The sequence below is a fragment of the Vulpes vulpes genome, unplaced genomic scaffold (assembly GCF_048418805.1).
Source record: "Vulpes vulpes isolate BD-2025 unplaced genomic scaffold, VulVul3 u000000899, whole genome shotgun sequence".
Lineage (NCBI taxonomy): Eukaryota > Metazoa > Chordata > Mammalia > Carnivora > Canidae > Vulpes > Vulpes vulpes.
Genome location: NW_027325780.1, coordinates 552,905 through 574,848, shown reverse-complemented (window position 1 = coordinate 574,848; position 21,944 = coordinate 552,905). Strand labels below are relative to the sequence as shown.

At 37.4% G+C, this 21,944-nt stretch overlaps 1 long non-coding RNA gene and 2 pseudogenes across 1 annotated transcript in view; 1 reads left to right on the top strand and 2 right to left on the bottom strand.

Annotated features, from left to right (window-relative positions):
• The window catches only part of LOC140597315 (uncharacterized), a 41,733-nt gene that overhangs the window by 1,503 nt on the left and 18,286 nt on the right, over nucleotides 1-21,944 (bottom strand). Inside the window, exon 2 of the long non-coding RNA XR_011999188.1 lies at nucleotides 7,176-7,344. This is a non-coding gene — a long non-coding RNA (uncharacterized lncRNA). The remainder of the gene's footprint in view (nucleotides 1-7,175; nucleotides 7,345-21,944) is intronic.
• Nucleotides 3,274-3,625, bottom strand: LOC112919577 (large ribosomal subunit protein eL33 pseudogene; annotated as a pseudogene).
• LOC112919576 (small nuclear ribonucleoprotein F pseudogene) lies at nucleotides 4,765-5,528 on the top strand (annotated as a pseudogene).

Here is a 21,944-nt window from a genome sequence, read left to right as displayed (position 1 = left end):
CTGCCTTTGGCCCAAGGTGTGATCCTGGGGTCCCGGGGTCAAGTCCCATGTCGAGCTCCCTGAATGGAGCCTGCTTCTCCTTCTGCCTCTCTCTCTCTCTCTCTCTCTCTCTCTCTCTCTGTCTCTCATGAATAAATAAATAATATCTTTAAAATAAATACATACATACATACAAGTCATTCATGTTGGAAAGGGGGGAAAAACATTTTTTTAATAGAAGACACATGGTCTATGTGAAAAATCCTAAGGAATCTCAAAAAAGCTATTAGCTTCCATAAGTGAGCTAAGCAAAGTCACAAGATAAAAGGCCAGTCTACATATACCAATTTTATTTCTATATTCTATCAAGACACATTTGGAAATTGAAATTAGGGAAACAATACCCTTACAGTAGTATCCAGAAATAGGAAATATTTTAGGATAAATCTGACAAAAAATGTGCAAAGCCTATATATAGGAAGCTATAAAATACTGCTAAGAGAAATTTTAGAAGACCTAAACAATTAGATAGATATACCATATTCATAGACTGGAAGATTCAATTATTGTTCAGATGTCAATTTTCCTCAAATTAATCTAAATATTCAACTGAATTCCAATCAACATCTCAACAGTCTTCTCTGTTTAAACTGACAATTTCTAATTCTAATAGAATGTATGTAGTCATGCAAAGAAACTAGAATAAACAAAACAATTTTGAAAAAAACCTCCATGGCAGAGAGAAAGTATGTTCTATAAGATTTGGAAAGAACATTTGTAGAAATCTTCTGAGAATGCCTGAAAATTCCGTTCAGTGATTACTCATCATAAGTAAGGCATTCAACTCCAGAAAATGCATAGCTGATAATTGCTACTGGCTTAATTAGAAATGCTAAGACTTGAAACTAATATTTGCTTTGTGCATTTTGTTGGTTTCTTAATAATCCTGACATTTACATATAATTTTAAAATAATTTTTATTATAAGAGAATTAACGTTTAGTGCAGAGCATTATGATTAAGAGAACAAGACATAGAGTCAAATTGTGTGTGATTAAATTCCAATTTCATTATTCACTTGGACAAATTATTCTTACATTAGTCAAGTTACTCACCAATACCTGGTTTCCTCATATATATAATGGAAAATATGATGACATTTATGTCAAAGAGTGGTTGAGATTATTAAAATGAGATGTTATATGTAAAGTATGCATTTCTCAGTTGATAAGAAATAGAGCCCCTGCAATGTAGACCAGAGCAAGCAAGAGCAAATAGGCAAATAATCCACACTTAAGAAAGCATGGTTCTTTGGTGGATAGTTAGTCATCTCAGCCACACTTTTATATGAGAAAAGTTACATACATAATGATATGTAGACCTTAGCAAATAGAGACTCCATCCTGCTGCAACATGAAAAGAATATGTAGTTGAGCAATCAGTCACATAACAAATTATACCAAATATACTAAAAGAATGAATGGTCCTTTTCTAAATCTAATAAAAGCAGAGATGGATTTCCCATGAAGATAATGAATGTTAAGCTTCAAGACCCTCCCTTGCATGAACCCCTTCCAAGCTCATGAGAGAAACTTTAGAAATATATTTTTATGGTGATATATTTTGTAAAATTTTTGAAAAAAATTTTTAAACACCTCTATGGAGATATAATCAATATATGAGAAGTGGAACACAATGTATACAATTTCATGAGTTTGGAGATATGCATACTTAAGAAACCATCACTATAATCAAGGTAATAAATCTATTCATCACCTACAAAAGTTTCCTCCCGTCCCTTTTTTTTTCTGTTTTGTGGTAATAACATGAGATCTACAGTCTTAAAAAATTATTAAGTGCACAATACTGAATTGTTAACTTTAGGCACCATGTTGTACAGATCTCTGGAATGTGTTCATCTTGAATAACTGAAATTTCATACCTATTGAACAATGATTCCCCATTTCCCTCCCCCTCCAGCCCTTATCAACCACTATTTACTGGTTTTCTAACTTTGACTATTTTAGATAACTCATATAGTGGAATTATGCAGCTATTTGTCCTTTTGTGACTGGATTATTACACTTAGCATAATGTCTTGCAGGTTAATCAATGTTGTCATATGTGGCAGGATTTCCATCTTTTTTTAATTTGACTGTAGTTGACACACAATGCTACATTAGTTTCAGGTGTACAACCTATTGATTTGATAAGTTTATATATTATGCTATGTTCACCAAAAGTATAGCTACTATCTGTCCCATTAGATTGCTATTGCAATATCATTGACTGCACTCCTTAAGCTCTGTTTTTTATTCCCATGACTTAGTCATTTTATATTGGAAGGCCTGTATCTCCCACTTTCTTTCACCCATTTTTCCCAGCACCTCCTGCCCCTCTCCCCTCTGGCAACCATCAGTTTGTTCTCTGTTTTTGTAGTTCTGACTCGCTTTTTGTTTATTCATTTTTTTTTAGATTCCATTTATGAATGGAATCCTATGATATTTGTCTTTCTCAGTCTAACTTATTTGACTTTGCCTAATACCCCTTGAGTCCACCCATGTCTCAAATGTCTCAAATGGCATAACCTCATATTTTTTGTGGCTGCGTAACATTTCATTGTATGTATATACCACATTTTCCTTATCCATTCATCTATTGATGGATACTTAGGTGGCCTGCATGCCTTGGCTATTATGAATAATGCTGCAATAAACATAGAGGTGCATATATCTTTTTGAGTTACTGTTTTCATTTTCCTGGGTAAATCCCAATAGTGGAATTATTGGATCATATTGTATTTCTATTTTTAATTTTTTGAGGAACCTTCATACTGCTTTCCACAGTGGCTGCACCAATATACATTCCCACCAACAGTGCATGAGGGTTTCTTTTTCTACACATCATTGCCAACAGTTTTTTCTTGTCCTCTTGATTTCAGTCAGGCTTTCTTTCTTTCTCTTTCTTTCTTTTTTCTTTCTTTCTTTCTTTCTTAGTTACATTTTTTAAAATTTAAATTCAAGTTGCCAACAGATTGTATAATACCCAGTGCTCATCCTATCAAGCACCCTCCTTAGTAGCTGTCACCCAGTTACCCCATTTATTTCTTTTTTAAAGCTGAATGATATTCCATTGTGTGCATATATCACATTTCCTATTGAGTTTCTTTCAATTGACCCTTAGGCTGTTTTCATATCTTGGCTAAGTGAATAATAGTACAATGAACAAAAGAATGCAAATATCTCTTCAAGATCTTGATTTCAGGGGTTTTGTTTTGTTTTTCAAATCTACACTTCTAACTACTTTTCAGTAAATTTAAACCTTTGAGGGGGTACAACATCACACAGATTCTGTGGCCAGTGGCTTTTGCAAGAAGGTTGCTTTGCAATTTGGCACAAACCAAGCCACTGTTTCCATAAGCATGAATTACTTTTCCCTAGATTACTCTGATTTTGTTCAGTTTGCCACCAGGAGTCACTGTGTTATTCTTTGCTTTGTACACATAAGTACATCTTCTTGCCTAGATAGAATTCAGTTTCATCTCTAACATAAACACCTTCACTTTTATGCTCCCTCTGGTTCTGGACACACCACTTACAGCCAGCAAAAATGGCCTTGAACCACTGCCTTCCCGATATATTTGTCATTTAGAAGTTCTGTTCCCACTCTGAGAAAGAAACTGAGAGTTGCTGAAGGGGAGGTGGGTGGGGGGATGGGGTAACTGGGTGATGGGCATTAAGGGGGGCCTATGATATGATGAGCACTAGGTGTTATATGCAACTTATGAATTATGGAAAAATACATCTGAAACCAATGATGTACTATATGTTGGCAAATTGAAAAGAAAAAGAAGAAGAAAGAAAGAAGAAAGAGAAAGAAAGAAAGAAAGAAAGAAAGAAAGAAAGAAAGAAAGAAAGAAAGAAAGAAAAAGAAAGAAGAAAGAAAGAAGAAAGAAAAGAAGAAAGAGAAAGAAAGAAAGAAAGAAAGAAAGAAAGAAAGAAGAAAGAGAAAGAAAGAAGAAAAGAAAAGAAGAAAGGAAAGAAAGAAGAAAGAAAGAAAGAAAGAAAGAAGAAAGAAAAAAGAAAGAAAGAAGAAAGAAAGAAAGAAAGAAAGAAAGAAAGAAAGAAAGAAAGAAAGAAAGAGGAAAAAGAAAGGGGAAGAAATAATAAACAACAACAACACCTAAGTCCTGTTGCCAGTAGGCCTCCATAGGCTCCGAGGTGGCAGGGGAAAAAAGACCATTATTTTGGATATATACCTAGAAGTAGGATTTCTGGGTCATATAGTAGTTCTATTTTTATTTTTTTAATTTTTTTTATTTATTTATGATAGTCACACACACACAGAGAGAGAGAGAGAGAGAGGGGCACAGACATAGGCAGAGGGAGAAGCAGGCTCCATGCACTGGGAGCCCAACGTGGGATTCGATCCCAGGTCTCCAGGATCGCGCCCTGGGCCAAAGGCAGGCGCTAAACTGCTGCGCCACCCAGGGATCCCCTATTTTTAATTTTTTGAGGAGCCTTCATATTCATTTTCATAGAAGCTATACCATTTTACATCCTCACCAACAATGTAAGTTTTCCAGTTTCTCCACATTCTCACCAACATTTATATTTTTGGGGTTTTGTTTTGTTTTGTTTCTTTGTTTTTGATAATAGGTATCCTAATGAAATGGTATCACATTTGGTTTGGATTTGCATTCCCTGCTGATTGGTGATTTAAGCACTTTTTCACATATTTCTTGGCCATTGGTATGTCTTCTTTGGAGAAAAGTCTTTTCAAATCCATGGCCCCTTTTGTAATTTGGTTTTTGGGGCTTTTTGTTTTATTTTGTTTTGCTATTGAGTTGTAGGAGTACCTTATTTATTTTGGATATGAACCTCTGATCAGATATATGGTTTGCAAATATTACTCTCATTCCATATGTTACTTTTCATTCTATTGATCATTTCCTTTGTTGTACAGAAGCTTGTCTATTTTTGCTTTTGTTACCTGCACTTTTGGTGTCATATCCAAAAAAATCATTGCTGAAGCCAACGTCAAAAAGGTTTTCCCTATGTTTTCTTCTAGCAGTTCTATGGTTTCAGGTCTTACATTTAAGTAAATAATTCACTTTGAGTTGATTTTTGTTTACAGTTTAAAATAAGGATCTCATTTCTCTGGAAGCTTTGCTGTTCGCGCCGGGGGGGTGGGGGGGGGGGGTGGGGAGTTACTCCCGTCACGAGGGATGGACTACAGCTGGGTCGGCGGCGGGCGGCCTGCCGTATTGGCTTGTTTTGCCTCTCAATCCGAAACCTTTTCTGAATGGATTAAGAGGAAAGCCAGTAATGGTGAAACTGAAGTGGGGAATGGAGTACCAAGGTTACCTCGAATCTGTAGATGGCTATACGAATATGCAGCTTGCAAACACAGAAGAATACATAGATGGAGCCGTTGTCTGGACATTTGGGTGAAGTTTTAATAAGGTGTAATAATGTCCTTTATATCAGGGGTGTTGTAGAAGAGGAAGAGGATGGAGAAATGGGAGAATGGCATCTTTTGTGGAGAATGTTTTTTATATATATTTCTAGACAATAAACATTTTTTTTCAACTTGAAAAAATAAAATAAAATAAAATAAGGATCTAACTTCATTCTTTTACATGTTGTATATACAGTTTTCCCAACATCATGTGTTTCCCAACATTATTCTTGGCATCTCTGTCAAAGATTAGTTTACTGTATAGCCATGAATTTACTTGTGGGATCTCTATTCTGTTCCATTTGCCTATGTCTTCCTTCATGCCAGTAGAAAGAAAGATATTTTAAATGCAATTGATTAAGACTTCTGCATCTTTCCACTCCAACTCAACACAAAATTGAGATATAAACCCTATGTCAATGCTATGAACTAAATTGTATGCCCCCTCAAATTCCTATGTTGAAGCTTTATGTTCCAGAATATGATATTTGGAGATGAGGCCGTAGGAGGGTAATTAGGTTTAGATGAGGCCATGAGGACCCTCATGATGGGTAATACCCTCAAAAGAGATATCAGAAAGTTTGCACTCTCTCTCCACTGTGGGAGGAAGCAACTGACAACAAGCCAAGAAGAGAGCCCTCATTAGAATCCAATTATAATGGCACCCTGATCTTGGGCTACCAGCCTACAGAACTGTATGGAAACAAATTTCTATTGTTTAAGCCACCTGGTCTATAGTATTTTGTCAGGGCATCCTGGACAGATCAATACAGCTATCAAATGCCAATTTTTAAATTATAACCCACATTATAAAGTAGAGATCATGACCACACACACACACACACACACATATTTCACACACACACACATATTTCACACACACAAAAAAACACTTCCAATATGTTATATATATATATATATACACACACACACACACACACACTCTCATAGTTTTCTATTCAACTTCATTTTATAAAATGCTGATCACGATCCTATTAATTGATTTATAGCCTCCTAATAGATCACAACTCATCATTTGAAAAGTACTGTTCTTTGTGACTATTTTGTCTTATGTGTGAACTTAAAAATCCATTACTATAACTTGAATGATAGCCTCCATTAGCTTTAAGAAAGTTTGAACTCTATTGAGTGGGAAATAAAGATATTCAAATCCTAACAGACTCATTCTGCCAATTATTCATGTACATTTTATATACATATACATTGTATTAGAGGAAATACCTCAACTGTCCCTCTGTATACATACACATGCACACATGCACAAGAACACACACACACTCACTTATTCACTCACATACTTTCACTCCCTGTATTTATATGATAAATTTGATTGCTTTTTCAGTGACAACTGCAATGAAAGCTCCCTGCAGCGAATCACAGGAGTCTGAGTGAAGGGGTTATTTTAGTGGTTCTTCACCATCCGAGAATTGCACTGAACCACAAGAGTTTTCTGACAGGACTTGGCAAGCTTTTCATTATATTCAAGATTGTTTATTCTGTTGGCAAATTTATCATAAAGGGGTTTGGCTCTTCTCTAAATTACACTGTGCATGTTTGGGTGTATTTGCATATATGTGTGCATGTGTGCACATGCGCACATATATGTAAATATTCTATAAAATATATAGACATAGATGAATATATAGAAATATTTTCTTAATCATTTAATAATATTTGTGTCTGAGTTATTATAATGTTAAATAATTATATACTTACAGGGCACCTGGCTGGCTCAGTGGTTGAGCGTCTGCCTTCAGCTCAGGGAGTGATCCTGTGGTCCCGGGATCAAGTCCTATATCAGGCTCCCTGCAGGGAGCCTGCTTCTCCCTCTGCATCTGTCTCTTCCTCTCCCTCTGTTCTTCTCTCATGAATAAATAAATAAAACCTTTAAAAATAATAATTATTATATACTTAGAAAATACATAATGTTGATGGAATAATGCTAAAATACTACCTCCTTACTACAGTATTCACTTAAAATGCACTTTCCAGCATCAATTCTGGATGTCATAGAAGAAAATGACCCATGAGAACATGTACAGTCATAGTGTACACAGAAAGGATGTTTTAAAATACAAGAATATTAAGAAGCTTCTATTTTTCCAGTAGATGATCAAAAGATTTACTCAATTCTTTTCTTTCTGCATCTGATGAAGAAATACCTTTGCCCTTCCTCTTTGTATTTTCTCTTGACTGGAATTCACCTGCTTATTTGCTCACTTTGGTCATTTCAATAATGGGCAAAATGAATTTGGAGTAAGGGCATGATCAGCAACTTAAGGCATCCAATAAAAGTCCCTGGTGTAACTCCTGGAATCATGCACAGCAGTCTGCAATAAAATTAGATGCTCCCAAACCCCCAGCTGTTTAACCATGCCAGAGTACCCTACAGAGATATGTAGTCAGGTAAGGGTCAAGAGATGAAGGGAGTGAAGGGCTAAAGAAGTGGGAGAAAAATCAGAATTATATTCACTCTCTATTGTCACTTAAGAGCATACCCAATTTCTTCCAATTTTAAGTCAATTTATGCTTTGTACCTACTAGCTGAGTGAGCACAATAACTGGGCCATTAATAATTCCTTATTTTACAAATTACTATTCAAATCTAATTACTGCATTTTCCAAAATACCAAATCTCTATTTTATCTTCATCTGCCTAGTTATCTTTTCTCTAATCCATATTCTATATAAATCTCAATCTTTTTTTTCTTGCTTTTTCCAATATAACTCTTTCAAGCTTTCAAACTCTGCTACATGCTATTTCTTTTGACTATAGTGTCTTCCCTCCTGTTCTGGCAGGCTACTACTCACTACTACTCATCTCTAACAATCAACCTGAGATAATTCTCTTCTGTGAATCCTCCGACCATCCAAGGAAAATCACTCCCTACCTCTTACCACAGCTATGAGTCCATTATAGTCTTTGATCTTTCTCTTCTTCCTCTTCTATTAGATTATAAGCTCCTTGAGAGTTGAGACTGTGTCATATTTATATTCCATCTTCAGTGCCTCTTATAGGAGATGGTTTTAGAGTATTGGATTAATTAATTGATTGATCCACTGATGAACATATGTGTTCTAGGTTCTTTACTCTTCTTGGGAGCCCTACTTTATTATGAAGCATTTATCTCTGTCCTTTCTGTATTTTACAAAATGTGTTTATTAAAACTTCATGAGGTTACTTTGTACTTCTTTTGAGGTCTGTCTTCTTTACCTAAGATTGAAGCAGACATCATAATCTAGTCTCACTTGAGAATTGTTATCATCAATGGTGTATTCGCTGGAGTATGTTTACATTATGTTGGTTGCTTTGAATAATCAGAGACAAGTTGTTTTGAAAACTTTCATCACCACTAGTACCTTTATTTCCTAACAAAGGACTTCTCTAGCAGAGCATATATCTCTAATAAGTCTTAGGTCAATAATAAAATCAGGATTAACTATTTGTCATAGTTTCTGCTGAATTTGAGAATGCTTTCCTCTCTAAGCCAGACATCTCTGTCTGAAGATAAAACATTTTAATTGTTAATGGTCCTAGAATTAACATTATTTTCTCAGTAATTATATCACAATGATAGGGGGATTACTTGTTCCTAATTGCTGATTCTCTGCATGTTTGTCCAATATGCCATACCCAGAAGGAGAAAAAGTGCTCTTATATTTATGATTTTTTTATAGTTTTTCCAGGCTGAAATTAGGAACTACTTCTCCTGCAGTAAAAATTATAATTTCCTTTTGCTTTGTTTCAAAGATAGAGACAAGGTTTTCCTTATTTTTATATGAGGATATATACATATCAAAATACTAATCAAGTATAGTTCCTAACCAAAGGAAACTTTAGAAAGGAATCTTATGCATTTTTTCTTTCAATTCAGTGATGGAACATTTCAAAAAGGAGCCCAGCAACCTTGAGTCACTTTGTTTAAGAAAAATAGGGGGGGCAGGGCAAGATGGTGGAGGAATAGGGTCCCCAAATCACCTGTCACCACCAACTTACCGACATAACTTTCAAATCATCGTGAAAACCTACGAATTTGGCCTGAGATTTAAAGAGAGAACAGCTGGAATGCTACAGAGACAAGAGCTTGCCCTTCTAACAAGGTAGGAAGAAAGAAAGAAAGAAAGAAAGAAAGAAAGAAAGAAAGAAAGAAAGAAAGAAAGAAGAGAAAGAAGAAAGAAAAAGAAAAGAAAGAAAAGAAAGAAAAAGAAAAGAAAGAAAGAAAGAAAGAAAGAAAGAAAGAAAGAAAGAAAGAAAGAAAGAAAGAAAGAAAGAAGAATCAGGTTGGGGAGGGGCCCCGCGAGGACCTGGGCTAAGGCCAGGCAGCTAAAGCCTCCAGGACAAGAAAGCCCAACCCTGGAGAAGCAGGAGCTTTAAAAATCCGCACTGGATTCTTCCTGGATGGAAAGGCGCTTGCAGGGAACTCAGGCAGGATCCCAGGAGGGGCAGTGAGCCTACAGGTTCCCAGGGTCACTAACAGAGGATGTGAGCCCAGGGGAGAGCACCCAAACCACGGCTGAACTTGGTAAAGGGCTGGAGTGCACCTGGTGGGGCCTCGGGAGCAGCTCAGACAGCAGCTCTGGGCAGATGGGGCTGTGCAGCCCTGGGAGCCAGATTCCAGCAGTAGGGTCCCGGGATCCCAGTGTGCCAGAGGACACAGCCCAGGATCCTGTGCTCCCCTAAGGACAGGCGGAGGCGGGGAGGGCACAGGACAGTGAGGACGCTCCTGCCACTGGGCACCCCAAGCTGTGCAGATCAGCGCCCCTACCCCGGGATCATCCAGACCAGGGTGGACTGGGAGACTGTGGTAGTTACTGAGGGAGCTGACTCCAGGGCTGGAAGGCTGGCCGCCGCCACTGTTGTCATTCCTCCTGGTGTCACTGTGCCTGGGACGGAATGGGGCCCCAGGAAACAGAGGCCTCACAGAATAAACAGCTCCCACTGAGCTGTGCACCTGGCAGGGGGTGGGGCAGCTCCCCCAGGTGAACATACCTGAGAATCAGCACAGCAGGCCCCTCCGCCAGAAGACCAGCTGGAAGACAGGGGAAGAGCAAGTTCTGGACTGAGCAGCATTGGGAATCTCCAGGGGATGTCAACGGATTTACATTATATAGAACCAGAGGATACACCACCTTGTTTGGTTTTTTGTTTATTTGTTTGTTTTTCTCTTTTTTTCTTCCTTTTTCCAGTACAACTCGTTTTTAGCCACTCTGAACTGAGCAAAATGACTAGAAAGAAGAACTTGCCACAAAAGAAAGAATCAGAAACCGTACTCTCTCCCACAGAGTTACAGAAATTGGATTAAAATTCGATGTCAGAAAGCCAATTCAGAAGCACAATTATAAAGCTACTGGTGGCTCTGGAAAAAAGCATAAAGGATTCAAGAGACTAAATGACTACAGATTTTAGATCTAATCAGGTCAAAACTAAATACCAATTAAATGAGATCCAATCCAAACTGGAGGTCCTAATGATGAGGGTTAATGAGGTAGAAGAAAGACTGAGCGACATAGAAGACAAGTTGATGGCAAGAAAGGAAGCTAAGGAAAAAAGAGAAAAACAATTTAAAAACCATGAGGAAAAGTTAAAGGAAATAAATGACAGTCTCAGAAGAAAAAAAATCTACATTTAATTGGGGTTCCAGAGGGTGCCGAAAGGGACAGAGGACCAGAAAGTGTATTTGAACAAATCATAGCTGAGAACTTGCCTAACTTGGGAAGGGAAACAGGCATTCAGATCCAGGAGATAGAGAGACCCCCCACCAAAAAAAAAATCAATAAAAACCATTCAACATCTCAACATTTAATTGTGAAACTTGCAAATTCCAAACATAAAGAGAAAATCCTTAAAGCAGGAAGAGACAAGAGATCCCTAACTTACATGGGGAGAAGTACTAGATGAACAGCAGACCTCTCCACAGACACCTGGCAGGCCAGAAAGGGCTGGCAGGATATATTCAGGGTACTAAATGAGAAAAACATGCAGCCAAGAATACTTTATCCTGCAAGGCTCTCATTCAGAATAGAAGGAAAGATAAAAGAGCTTCCAAGATAGGCAGAAACTGAAAGAATATGTGCACACCAAACCAGCTCTGCAAGAGATATTAACGGGGACTCTGTAAAAGAAAGAGAAAATCCAAAGAAACAATCCACAGAAAGAGGGACTGAATAGGTATTATGATGACACTAAGTTCATATCTTTCAATAGTAACTCTGAACATGAATGGGCTTAATGACCCCATCAAAAGGCGCAGGGTTCCAGACTGGATAAAAAAGCAAGACCCATCTATTTGCTGTCTACCAGAGACTCAATTTGACCTAAGGACACCAACAGCCTGAAAATAAAAGGTTGGAAAACCATTTACCATTCAATCGGTCCTCAAAAAAAAGGCAGGGGTAGCAATCCTCATATCAGATAAATTAAAGTTTATCCCAAAGACTGCAGTAAGAGATGCAGAGTGGCACTATATCATATTTAAAGGATCTATCCAACAAGAGGACCTAACAATCATGAATATTTATGCTCCTAATGTGGCAGCTGCCAAGTATATCAATTAACAACCAAAGTGAAGACATACTTAGATAATAATACACTTATACTGGGAGACTTCAACACTGTGCTTTCTGTAAAAGACAGATCTTCTAAGCACAACATCTCAAGAAACAAGAGCTTTAAATGATACACTGGACCAAATGGATTTCACAGATATTTACAGAACTTTACATCCAAACACAACCGAATACATATTCTTCTCAAGTGCACATGGAACTTTCTCCAGAATAGACCACATACTGGGTCACAAATCAGGTCTTAACAGATACCAAAAGATTGGGATTCTCTCTTGCATATTTTCAGACCATAATGCTTTGAAACTGGAACTCATCACAAGAAGAAATTTGGAAGAAACTAAAACACATGGGGGCATCCTGCTAAAAGATGAAAGCATCGACCAGGAAATTGGAGAAGAATTAAAAAGATTCATGGAAACTAATGAGAATGAAGATACAACCATTCAAAATCTTGGGAATACAGCAAAATCAGTCCTGAGAGGGAAATACATTGCAATACAAGCATTCCTCAAAAAACTGGAAAAAAAAAACTGAAATACATAAGCAAACCTTGCATCTAAAGGAACTGGAGAAAGAACAGCAAATAAAACCTACACCCAGCAGAAGAAGAATGCTAATAAAGATTCGAGCAGAACTCAATGAAATAGAGACCAGAAGAACTGTGGAACAGATCAACAAAACCATGAATTGGTTCTTTGAAAGACTGAATAAGATAGATAAACCATTAGCCAGCCTTATTAAAAACAAAAGAGAAAAGACTCTAATTAGTAAAGTCACAAATGAAAACGGAGAGATCCCCACTGATACCAAGGAAATACAAACAATTTTAAAAACATATTATGAGCAGCTGTACACCATTGAATTAGGCAATCTAGAAGAAATGGATGCATTTCTGGAAAACCACATACTACCAAAACTGGAACATGAAGAAATCGAAAACCTGAATAGGCCAATAACCTGGGAGGAAATTGAAGCATTCATCAAAACCTTCCAAGACACAAAAGTCTAGGGCCAGATGACTTCCCAGGGGAATTCCATCAAACGTTTAAAGAAGAAACAATACCTATTCTACTAAAGTAGTTCTGAAAGACAGAAAGGGATGGAATACTTCCAAACTCATTCTATGAGGCCAGCATCACCTTAATTCCAAAACCAGACAAAGACGCCACCAAAGAGGAGAATTATAGACCAATATCCCTGATGAGCACAGATGCAAAAATTCTCACCTAGATACTAGCCAATAGGATCCAACAGTACATTAAGAAGATTATTCACCATGACCAAGTGGGATTTATCCCTGGGATGCAAGGCTGGTTCAACACTCGTAAAGCAATCAATGTGATAGATCATATCAACAAGAGAAAAAACAAGAACCATATGATCCTCTTAATAGATGCAGAGAAAGCATTTGACAAAAGACAGCATCCATTCCTGATCAAAACTCTTCAGAGTGTAGGGATAGAGGAAACATTCCTCAGCATCTTAAAAGCCATCTATGAAAAGCCCACAGAAAATATCATTTTCAGTAGGGAAACACTGGGAGCCTTTCCCCTAAGATCAGGAACACGACAGGGAAGTCCACTCTCACCACTGCTATTCAACATAGTACTGGAAGTCCTAGCTTCAGCAATCAAAAACAAAAAGAAATAAAAGGCATTCAAATTGACAAAGAAGAAGTCAAACTCTCCTTCTCTGCAGATGACATGGTACTGTACATAGAAAACCCAAAAGATTCCACCCCAAGATTGCTAGAACTCATTCAGCAATTCAGCAGTGTGGCAGGACACAAAATCAATACCCAGAAATCAGTGACATTTCTATACGCTAACAATGAGACTGAAGAAAGAGAAACTAAGGAGTCAATCCCATTTACAATTGCACCCAAAAGCATAAGATACCCAGGAATAAAGCTAACCAAAGAGGTAAAGAATCTATACCCTAAAACCTACAGAACACTTCTGAAAGAAATTGAGGAAGACACAAAGATATGGAAAAAACACTGCATGCTCATGGATTGGAAGAATTAATATCGTGAAAATGTCAATGCTACCCAGGGCAATTTACACATTTAATGCAATCCCTATCAAAATACCATGAACTTTCTTCAGAGAGTTGAAACAAATCATCTTAAGATTTTTGTGGAATCAGAAAGGACCCCGAATAGCCAGGGGAATATTAAAAAAGAAAACTAGAGCCGGGGACATCACAATGCCAGATTTCAGGTTGTACTACAAAGCTGTTATTATCAAGACAGTGTGGTACTGGCACAAAAACAGACACATAGATCAATTGAACAGAATAGAGAATCCAGAAATGGGCCCTCAACTCTATGGTCAACTAATATTCGACAAAGCAGTGAAGAATATCCACTGGAAAAAGGACAGTCTCTTCAATAAATGGTGCTGGGAAAACGGAGAGCCATGTGCAGAAGAATGATACTGGATCGTTACACAAAGAAATCTCAAAATGTATGAAAGATCTAAATGTGAGACAAGAATCCATCAAAATCCTAGAGGAGAACACAGGCAACACCCTTTTTGACCTTGGTCACAGCAACTTCTTGCACGATACATCTAGGAAGGCAAGGGAAACAAAAGCAAAAACGAACTATTGGAACTTAATCAAGGTAAAAAGCTTCTGCACAGCAAACAAAACAGTCAGCAAATCTAAAAGACAACCTACAGAACGGGAAAAGATATTTGCAAATGACCTATCAGATAAAGGGCTAGCATCCAAGATCTATAAAGAACTTATTAAACTCAACAACAAAGAAACAAACAATCCAATCATGAAATGGGCAAAAGACATGTAGAGAAATCTCACAGAGGAAGACATAGACATGGCCAACATGCACATGAGAAAATGCCCCGCATAACCTGCCATCAGGGAAATACAAATCAAAACCACAATGAGATACCACCTCACACCAGTGAGAATGGGGAAAATTAACAAGACAGGAAACAACAAATATTGGAGAGGGTGTGAGAAAGGGGAAACTCTTGTGCTGTTGGTGGGAATGTGAACTGGTGCAGCCACTGGAAAACTGTGTGGGGGTTCCTCAAAGAGTTAAAAATAGACCTGCCCTATGACCCAGCAACTGCACTGCTGGGGATTTACCCCAAAGTTACAGATGCAGTGAAACACCGGGACACCTGCACCCCAATGTTTATAGCAGCAATGTCCACAATAGCCAAACTGTGGAAGGAGCCTCGGTGTCCATCGACAGATGAATGGATAAAGATGTGGTCTGTGTATACAATGGAATATTACTCAGCCATTAGAAACGACAAATACCCACCATTTACTTCAACGTGGATGGAACTGTACATTATGCTGAGTGAAATAAGTCAATTGGAAAAGGACAAACATTATATGGTTTCATTCATTTGGGGAATATAAAAATCAGTGAAAGGGAATAAAGGGAAAGGAGAGAAAATGAGTGAAAATATCAGTGAGAGTGACAAAACATGAGAAATACCTAATTCTGGGAAATGAACAAGGGGTAGTGGAAGGGGAGGTGGGTGGGGGGATGGGGTGACTGGGTGACGGGTACTGAGGGGGGCATTTGATGGGATGAGCACTGGGTGTTATACGATATGTTGGCAAATTGAACTCCAATAAAAAAAATTTTAGTAAATAAATAAGAGGAAAAAGATAGAATTTACCAGTCTTACCTGTAGTTCCATGGGAAAGAAAGTTATTATTACATGTTAGCATTTCAGGGAAGTCAGGGAGCCCCATTTAGGAATATTTCCATGGAGCGTCCTCTAACATAACTCCATCTACTCTTCTGATTGAAAGGCCAAGTTCTCAAGCTTTCCTGAGAAAACTTTCCTATCAGTTTTCACTTGTAAATAAGAAGAGGTTTATCCCCTAATCCCAATGGCTGACAGTGAGACCCTAGGACAGGCAATTTTAATAACTGTTCTTTTTCTTTAAAAAAAAAAAAAATCTATTCATGAGAGACACAGCAAGAAAGGCAGAGACACAGAAAGAGGGAGAAGCAGGCTCTTGAGGAGGAGCCTGATGTGGGACTCAATCCTCGATCCTGGGATCTCACCCCGAGCGGAAAGCAGATGCTCAACTGCTAAGCCACCCAGGCATCCCATTAATAACTGTTTTTTTTAAAGATTTTATTTATTTATTTATTCATTAGAAACAGAAAGAGAGAGAGAGGCAGAGTCACAGGCAGAGGGAGAAGCAGGATCCATGTAGGGAGCCCGATGTGGGAATCGATCTGGGGACTCCAGGATCATGCCCTGAGCTGAAGCAGATGCTTAACCCATTAATAACTGTTCTAATGCAGGTTCTGTTATTTTGTCCTAGAGCTCCCTGATTCCTGATCTTATCTTCTTCTTGTAGAGCTCATAGCATCTGCTTCCTCAGTATTGTTTCTCCTCCCACCTTCTGTTAATGTCCTTTACATCTCTTCATAATTATATTTTGGATCTCAGACTAAATCTGGAGAGAGTTTCCTGATCCTGCATTCCCTATGCCCTAAAATCATCATTGCTGCTAACACAGAGAATTGCTAGGCTGAATGTTAGATGGAAGAATAGTTCAACAATCTAAACAAGAAATGAAGACCTGGACTGAGTCATGGCAGTGGAAATGAGAGGTTCACATTGGTGAGGCATTTCAGAGTTATGATCAAAATAATTTGGTGCCTAACTGGGGGGGTAATAGAAAGGGGAAAAGCTATTAAGCAGAAATAGAAATCAAATACTTCTTCTAGTTATTAGTTACTGCTTGAAAGGAAAGGGTGTCAGGTGTGTGTGTGTGTGAGTGTGTGTGTGTGTGTGTTATCATGGGGAAGCCATCAAAACAGCTAAGGAGAACCAAGGGAAAATTCTTATGTTAAGACTGTTTTTGACCCATAAAAATGGCAATTTCATTTAATTCAACCTAAAAAAGTTAAACCTAGAAAAAGTCATTTTCATTGCTGAAATGAAAATTATTGGCATGTTCACAACTTTCTATTTCCAATTTCTTCTAGGTTTTATGTATACAGAAAAATACTCAGTGGTAAGTAGTACAAGCCTCCTTAGGCCTCTAAACTACCAGTAAATCTACAGATGTTTTCTTTTTAATAATAATAATAATAGATAAGTGCACTTCCATGAAGATTATATCATATTATCCTCACACTAATATCCCCAGGGAAGATATTATCCTCATTGTACATATGGAAACAGGCTCAAAGAGGTTAAACAGCTTGTCTGATGACAAATGGAAAGTAATGACCTCTAAGGATTCTGGCTGCTAGTCTGCCGTTCTTTCCACTTTGTGTGGATTGCCTATCTATGAAACAGAAAGGAGGAGATTAGGTGTGCCTCTCATCAGCTATGTCTAAATCATCAGAAATAAGCCAACAAAACAAAACAAGGTCAGCTTTTACTCTCTAAATTGTGATCATTTTACATGGGCTTGAATGCATGAGGCAGCTTAAAAGTTATTAAAATTATCACTGTAGCCCTTTTTTCAAAATAATTATATCTTCAGGCCTCCTCTCACATTATATCCTATAGAGCTTTGCTGTTGAGAAGACCATGAAACAGCCTTACAGTAAAAAAAAAAAAGAAAAAAAAACCACACTTTTCCTGTTCTTCTGCCCAAATTTGCCTTTCCTGGTGTTAGCTGCTGACTGTCTAGAGAACATGCCCAGTGCATTTTCTTTGTTTCACAGAAGAAGCCTAAAGAAGACTTTGGATTTTAATTTGAAAAATAAATAAATGCCCTTGCAAAAGGATAGATGTATTCCCGTAGGCCTCTTTCATTAATATGAGCTTCATGAAATGCAGAGTTCAATCATGGGATTCAAGGTTAGAGGCAGAGGACCACACAAACTTGGAGACGCCTTAAAAAATTAGAGAGGAAAATGTGGTTTATTAGTTATACTAGTTACAGAATGAACAGCATATTGTATGTGCTGTGTTAGAGGTATGTTATGAATAACAAAAGCCCTGGAGCATTTACATATTTGTTTTCAGCAATCCCGGCAGTTGGATTTCACCATTCTATGCCTCTTTGCCAGAATCACTAAACACTGGTACATATGGCATCTGAAGTACCATATGCCATAGAAAATGTTAGCTGATGCCTATACTTCTATATTATATTTCTATTTCAGATTTTTGCAGTTTGAACAAAGAATAGTAGAAAAAACAAAATATTGGACAAGCAGTAAACAGTAAAGTGAAAAAAATGCCTTCAGAGAAAGCAAATAAAGGAAATGAATCTACCATGAGTTAACATGACTATATGGTAATGAATCAGATATGGGAAGTAATTGTTTTGCATGAATAAATTTAGATAGCTTTTCATTCTATTATTTTGGAGCTAAAGGCTGCAACATGAATACTGAGAGCTGACATATTTTTCTTATCTTATTCTTTCTGACATTTCTTGCTAAAATCATAGTCTCCATTTGATTGAAGTTAATTAACATGAAGGCTATAGTCAGTGACATCTAAAAGCTAGGTTAAAACAGAAAATTCAAATATCGGGCATTATTTTGCAATATTTATTTAGATTTTTGACTGAGATTTTTAGCTAGCATCTAGGTTTTTTTGTTTTTGTTCTTAGACACAGAAAGACTCTAAAGTTAAAGTTAACATAATTGAATACTTAGCTCCCTCAAAACAAAGAAACAAACAAAACCTCATGGCCAACTGTGATATTGGGATTTATAAAAAATATACACATTTGATCATTCAGATGACCAAAATATATTTATCATATATATTTGGTCTTCATCCATAGTTCCTGGCTCACAGTTCCCAAAACCCCTAGAATTTCTCAGTTGTAAGAGCAACGGGAACATCTTTTATTATATTTGTTCTTTTAGCCTCAGTTCCTGAATTTGCTTCAGAGCCACAAAGCTGAAACTGGTGTCTTGTTATTCATACAAACCCCTTTTCCACCACAATTTATGGTAATGAAAGTGACTTGCAGAAATCACCTCAGGATGGGGACTGTTTCTAGGGGAATCAACCATGACTAGAGGGTTGAAACTTTCAATTCCATCCCCTAATTTCTGGGGAGGTAGAGGCTGAATCAATCACCAACAGCTAATGAGTTAATCAATCATTCCCACATAACAAAGCTTCATAAAAACCCAAGAAAGGAATTCAGAGAGCTTCCAGGTTGGGGAACCAGAATGCTTCCACATGCCACCATTGACAGTCCCCAAGCTCCACAAGGACAGAAGCTCCTTTGCTCAAGAAGAGTCATCTATGGATCTCTTTATCTGATTGTTGATTCATATGCTTTAATATCTTTTGTAATAAATTAGTAATCTAGTATGTAAAATGTTTCTCTGACTTCTATTAACTGTTCTAGAAATTAATGAAAATTGAGGAAGGGGCTGTGGGAACCTCTGACTTAGAGTCAGTTCAGAAGTAAAGGTAACAACCTTAGCTTGCACTTCGCATCTGAAGTAGAAGGCATTTTGTGGGACAAAGCCCTTTACCAATGGAATCTGATAGTATCTATCTCCAAGTAGGTAGTGTAAGAATTAAGCTGAATTCTCAGACATCCTGCTGGTGTCTGACAATTACTTGTTATGGGAAGCCTACACACACACACACACACACACACACACACAGAGAGAGAGAGAGAGAGAGAGAGAGAGAGAGAGAGGAATTGGGTCCAGGAACCTAAAAGACCAATATTTTACCAATAAGAAAAACATCAAAATAACTGACTAGCTCTATTATGTAATAGGTAAGTGATAGACCACTGGGAATGATTTGGTGAATATATTAATCCCAGGAGAAAACTGCTTATTCACAATTTTTCAAAGACAGCTTATTCTTTTTAGTATTACCAAAAAAACCCCACAAAATTCTTAGTCTGAATTTGGTGTGGAGTAGACACATCATCCAAAATTGTGGAAACCTCAAGGGTTAGGCTACCTGACTCAGCGACTGAATGAGTAAGCCTACTAGAGTAAGGTATGAGAGGGGAAAAAAACAAAACAACAATGTAAAGCATAAAAGTTATAATATTTTGACTTAAAAATTATCTAATAATTTTAATAATTTTTAATAATTTAAAAGCAGAGTTGTGTAGTATATTAGAGTTTTCTGGATAAACAGGATGAATACAGAACTAAAACCAAAATAGATATATTTGTTATAAGAAATTGGCTCATGTGATTACAGAAGCTGAGAAGTCTCACAATCTGCCGTTTGCAAGCTGGAGACCCAGGAGAGCCAGTGGTGTGATTTCAGCCGTAGCCTAAAGGCAAAAGAATCAGAGAAGCCAATGATATAAATTCTAATCCAAGGGCAGGAGAAGACGGATATCCCAGCTGAGCAAGCAGAAAAGAAGAAATCCTTCCTTCCTGTTTTTTGTTCTGTTCAACCAATTGAAGGCTGCCCATCTGTATGGCAGGAGGCGTCTACTTTACTGAATCCACCTCATCTCATCCAGAAACATCCTCACAGACACACCTCGAAATTGTGTTTAATCTGAGTACCCCATTACCCAGTCAAATTGACACATAAAATTAACCATCACAAGTAGTACTTTACAGGTTTAAAAGCACATTTTTATTAATTCTCCTAAAAATAAACAATTGTAAAAAACAAAACAAACAAAATTCTGCAAGTTGGGCATCACTGCTTTCTCATGTAACAGATGAGAAAACAAGCTCAGAAAGATTGTCTCCTTGCTCTTATGTCTTAACTATACATTGGAATTACACTTTATTCTAGAAGTAATCCTTCCCCAAATTGGAAGACTGGTAACCAAATACCCTTTCCAGAAGAATTGTATATTGCCCAGTAAGATGCAAAATTATATGAAACATAGAACCTCAAGTTTTTCCTAAGAGTTTGCTCTGTATGAGGTCTATGAAGAGATCTATGTAAACTTAGGGCTATATTTTTCATGTCCTAGTCATTCCAGAACCAAGAAGCTCAGGCTCCCACACCTACACAAAGAAACCAAATGTACATCAAGACTCTTCTGTAATGCTAGCATGATCCTCCCTTAACAGACCTCCTAATCCTAAAGCCATAGCAAGGTAGGTGTATTTGTTTCCTAGGACTTCCATAACAAATTACTATAAACCTGTACCAAAACAACAGATATGAGTTCTTTCACTGTTCTGGAGGCTAGAAGTCCAAATTCAAGGTGTTGCTCTCTCTAAAGTCTCTAAGAGAGGAAACTTCCTGCTCTCTTCCAACTTCTGACAGCTCCAGGCATTCTTTAACTTGTGGCTGCATAACTCCAGTCTCTCCCTCTGTCTTCCCATGCCCTTCACAGTCTTGTATCATGTATCTCTTCTGTGTGTCTCTTATAAGAACACTTGTCATTGGATTTAGAGTCTGTTCAGGTAATGTAGAATGATCTCACCTTAAAATCTTTAACTTAATTACTTCTACAAAACCCTTTTTCCAAATAAGAACACATTCTCAGATTCTAGGGACTAGAATGTGGACATGTATTTTGGAAAGTGGCACTGTTAGACATACTGCAGTACACCCTCCGCACCCTAAAATTCACATCCGTCTCACATGTAAAATACATTCACTCTATCCCAACAACCTCTTCCAAAGTCTCAATTCCTTACAGCATCAACTCTAAGGCCCAAACCTCATATAACTATCATCAGCTCAAAAGTCCCAAATCTCATTATCTACATCAAGTATGGGTTAGACTCTGAAGATGATCCAACCTGGGACAAAAGTTTTCCTTCTGTGGACATGTAAAACAAGAAAACAAGTTATTGAATTTTAAAATATAATGATGAGATAGGTATAGATATTAGACATAGACAGGATAGACATTCCCATTTCCAAAGGGAGTCAAGGAGTCACTGGGAAAAATAAAGAGGTCACCAGTCCTAGGTAAGTTTGAAATACATAATGAAAAATTCTGTTAAATTTTAAGACTTGTGAATAATACACT